Source organism: Rhinolophus sinicus, chromosome 9 (assembly GCF_057876585.1).
Source record: "Rhinolophus sinicus isolate RSI-liver-muscle chromosome 9, RSI-T2T, whole genome shotgun sequence".
Taxonomy (NCBI): Eukaryota; Metazoa; Chordata; class Mammalia; order Chiroptera; family Rhinolophidae; genus Rhinolophus; species Rhinolophus sinicus.
In genome coordinates, this window is record NC_142509.1 from 40,540,713 (window position 1) to 40,545,818 (window position 5,106).

The following is a 5,106-nucleotide window of genomic DNA, read 5'->3' on the forward strand; positions in this document are numbered from 1 at the left end:
CGCCCGACTTACCCCACGCCCCGCGCCGAACCCGGAACCGGGCGCAAAGCCGCCGCTGTCAACAGACATCGCGGATCCCTCAGCTGATCCGCGGGGCGGGGCCAGCGGCGTCCGCGCCCTGCGATTGGCTGGCGGTGGCGCCCATCGAGCACCGCGACGAGAGCGGTCCTGGGAGCGGCCGTAGAAAGTGGGCGTGTGGAAGCTAGAGGAGCGTGCGCAGACGGGAGGCTGCGGGCCTCAACGCCATCTTTGATGCTGGCCTGGACGACTTCGTCGTCGGGCATCTAGGGAAGCCGCTGCGCTCCGCGCCATGTTAAGTCGGGGCAAAAGAGACCGAGTAATTTGCAGACGGGGCACTGAGAGCAATTCTCAAAGCCGCGTTGGAACTGCGCAGACGCAGGGGAGGTTCAGCAATTCTAACAGATTCCAAGGAGAAATGAAGTCTCATGTTAAAACTTAAGATACATTTCCACCCCATTGCTGTAAACTCCGCACAGAGCTACAATTATCGTGAGTAATTTCAGGTCAATACTGTCCACTTTTATGGTTTAATGGGGAAATTTTTTTTTTTTCGTTTTTCCTTTCACAAGGGAAGGAAGACATTCATTTTGTTTTATCTCACAAGGAAACTATTATAGATTACTGTTTAACGATAATCCCTCCAGTTTGTATCCTAGGTATACAGTGATTTCCTCTTTGCAAGAGTAATTTCTTCTTGAAAAATGCTATTGGCTGCTGGATAATATGAGCTCATTGTTGATTTTCTTGGGTGTAGTTACAGTATCGTGGTTATGCAGGGAAATCTTTTTTTTAATTAAAGTTTATTGGGGTGACCATTGTTCGTAAAGTTACACAGATTTCAGGTGTACAATTCTGTATTACATCATCTATAGAAAATGTCTTTTTTAAGAGATAGTACTAAACGTATTTAGGGATGAAATGTCACGATTGTTACATTTCTTTAAAATGCTTTAGCAAAAGAATAATATGAGAAGATCAGGTAAAGTAGAAGCTACTGTTAACATCTGTATTCAGTGGGTATCTGTGCATTGGTTCGGTTATGCTGCACACTGGGTGTTTGTGATTTCTAGAATAAGGAGGTAAAAATGTTGCCCGCGGTGAATTGCCCTGAGTAGAAAATGTAACTAATGGTAGTTTTAGGGGAAAACTCTTTTTTCATTTATGAGCCCACAGATATATCCATTTAAGTTAACACAAACCCAACTTTAAATAAAATGTAAGGTTGTGTCAGTCCCGTGTGTTAGTTACCACACCAAGCAATTTGTACTTAATAATCTTGAACATGGCTGCTTACAAGTCTCTTTTTGAAGCTGTTTTACATTGTACTCTTTCTCTGTGAAATTGCTCAGCACTGAATGGCACCTGCATTCATTTGCTTCCACCAGTGTTTCCAGGCTCATTTCTCAGCATTAATTTATCCTTGTTGCCTAAATCCTGCCATCAGTCTACTTGGAATACCCCTAATAGTCCATGTTCACTCACACCTCCCTGCTTTCACATACGTTATTTCTTCAAGTTTGAATGTCCACCCTCAAAAGAGGTGGTGGGAGAGATTTAGTAAGGGGCAATTTCCAAAGATGTGGGCAGGGTTGAGGGGAGACAAGTGGTATGTGAAGTGGCCAGCTGCTGACACAGCGGGGATCTCTTAACCAAGTATGCCTGACAGGGCCAGGGAGGAGCCAGAATCACAGAGCCCGCAGTGAGGAGAGGTTGCCCAGCAGAGGCTGTGGCCCTTGGGAAAGGAATGCAGCTCCCCACTAACTGAAGGGCGGCGGCCAGGAGAATAAATACCTTGTGTGCGGCTTCTCCTGACCTCTCTCCTGCTAGCCCCTCACCATGTCCACATCCAGCTGCAAGCCACAGCCATGGGCATCCGTGCACATCTGCTGACGGGGGCAGAGCAAGACGCAAAGTCACTCTGAAGGGAGCATGGAGGCTGTCACACATCTTCCCACACCGGGCAGTTTCTTCTTGCCCTTAAAGACACAGCTCAAACACTTTCTAGACACCTGGTAAGAATCTGAAGTCTGTCTCATCTTCCTCCAGCTCTCCACGTGCCCTTAACCTTCAGACCCCAGTACAGGGACACTGCTCACCAGCCTGTCCCAGATTACAACACAAAACCACAACGGCAGTGACATACTTGAACAAAAGAAAGGGATTTGGAGTAACAGTGTAGAATTAGAATCGAGTCCTGGCTCTCACGAAGGGTTGAGTAACAGGTACACTGCTTAAATACCTTCAGTGACATGGTGGTCATGGCGATGCCTAATCCACAGGCTGTTTCTGCGAGATAAAGGAAATGTTTGTGTGGAACTAACTGTCCATCTGTTCATCACAACCCATCAGTTTTGGTTAGCTTTCCTGTATTTCAGAAAAATCACGTACTGTGAGCCCTGCGTCCCCAAAGGCGGAGCCCGGAGTCAAGTCCTCTGTCTCCTTGCAGTAGCAGTCATGTGACCTGGGCGCCACCATCAGAACCGTCCTCCCAATTCCTGCTCCAGAAGAGAGCTTGGAGATGACTGAACGGCCTGTATGTCCATTTCTTGATGCAGGGGACCACAGGAGTGGCAGCAATATCCTGTCAGACTTGTCACTCTGTGGTATCTGGCAATTTATGGTGGCAATACATTTTTGTGCAACTTGGAGGGAGACCCAGTGATTTTTAAAAAATCTTATTTTCCACACTACCAGTTCTACAGTGTAGCTTTGGGCATTTCTCTTGAAAGTTGAATAAGCTTCAACCCTTATTATCTAATCCATTTCTTAACCTCAAGGAAAACAATCAAACAGAGGATGAGGGAAGGAAGGCATTCCAAAGTAGACCGACGGTCTTATGATTGACGGTGAAATTGGTGAATAAATTAAAAATTAGCAACTAAATGGTCGATCAATGAAAGGTGACATCGTATGTTCATGTCATTTCACTGGGTGATGGGGACAGTTCAGGGACAGTTGGAGGGGATTTTTGTGTGTATGCAGATTAGAAATTTCCTCATGGGGCAAATGGTGCCACCAGGGCAGCAGTTAGGCTCCCCCTCCTGAGTCCTGAATCAGGACCACAGCTCTGGCAGCCGAGTGTGGGGTCTGAAAGATAACATGAAGTTTTGCCAATAAATGTGGCCATTGTTACCAGTAAGTAAGGTACTGGCGTGAAAAGGTGAGAAAATAGTTTATGTATGTTTTTAAAAATTGTTAATTTTGAGGTACCTACAAAAATCTCCCCAATTCCTAATTTTATAGAAATATCAGCTCATGAAGGGAACTTTTTTTTTAAACTTTTATTTTAAATGTGTTTTTCCAGCTCCAAGTCAAATAGTTGTTTCAATCTAGTTGTGGAGGACGCAGCTCACAATGGCCCATGTGGGGCTCGAACCAGCAACCTTGTTAAGAGCATCGTGCTCTAACCAACTGAGCTAACCGGCCACCCCAAGGGAACATATTTTTGTTAAAATGTAAGCAAAAATAAAATCCTATTGCTGAGTGGGAGGCCAATGGCTCAAATGAGAATTGAAATTTTAGCCACAAGGAAAGGATGACGCAGGGGGAGGTGAGCTGTAACCTCAACGAGAGCAGTGCCCTCACCTCAGTGCTCATCAGACTGCACTGCATCTCACATTCAACCAAGTCTGTTGAAACATCAGTCTGTTTAACTGGAAGGAAGTCTTGTTCTGTATCTGACATTCCGAAAATTAGAAAACAGCTGCTTGAATAAATGTTCTTTCCCTAGTCAGTGGACAATCATGGAAAAAAAAAAACACAGCTACAAAGATTATGGCAATAAATATAGACCTTAAAAGTTGTAAAGGAGGTACAGTTACTGTTTCTTGTTTTGTTTTTTAATGTGAGCTATTATTACCTTTTCAACTATAGTATTTTCTCTATTGTATTTATTTTATTAGTTTCAGGTGTACAAAACAGTGTAATAGACATTTATGCCCTTCACAAAGTGATACCCCCCGCTCCCAATCTACTAGCCCTCTGACATCGTATACAGCTGTTATAATTGCACTGACTGTTCCCTCTGCTGTCCTCCACATCCTGTGACCGTGTGTGTGCGTGTGTGTGTGTATATGTATAAAATTATAGTTGACATTATTATTATTCAGGTTCAGCTTCAGGTGTACACTGCAGTGGTCTGGCATCTACACCATCCATGAAATGGTCTCTCATAAGACAAGTGTCCATTGGATACCTTACAAAATCTTTACACCATTATTGATTATATTATCCAAACTGTTTTTCATATCCCCGTGGCAATCTTGTAACCACAAGATTTGTTTTTCAATCCCCCCAATTTGTGTTTTCTAATCCCCTCACCTTCTCCCTCATCCCCACCCTACAGTTCCTGTTTGACAGGTCTCTTTACCCTCTGCAGACACCTAATATTGAACTGACACCCACACCTCAGTAAATCCAGTGGCCTCTCATCGGGCTCCTGGCTGGCGAAATCTGGTTGTGTGGCCTCTGAGGAACAAATGGTCCCACTTTCACCGTGAAGTCCATCCCAGCAGGAAAGTTCCACATTTTGCACAGCACACTGCCACATGGATCTGCCCTCGTCCACGGGAACCTCACCAGCACTACTGTTAAACTGACTTCCTGGGGAGGGTAAGAGGCGCACCACTGTGTAATGGGCAGGGAACTCAACTGGGAAACCGAATTTTAATATTGTGAAGCTTTGAAATACTTGACCTTCTAGACCTATGGGAGATCACCTACCTCCATCAGCCTCAAAACCAAAGGGAGAAGCAGGAGCTAAGGAGACGAAACGTAGTGTAAGACCCTGAAATGCCCTGAACAAGGACATTAGTGGAAAACTTGGTGAAATGTGACTAAAGTGTGGTGCCAATATTTATTGTTTTGCACAATGTACACTATGGTTGTATGAGATGGTAACACTGAGGGAAGGAGACACAGGAGTGCCCCAAGTCTTCTCTTAGTCTAGAACGATTTCAAAACTAAAAGTTTTTAAAAAGCAATGATACCTATAACGTCCAACATATTTTTTCAGTAAACATCAAATGAGGTGGCATATGAAGTGTTTGGCGAACTAAAGCCGTACATATTCATACACAAAAGACG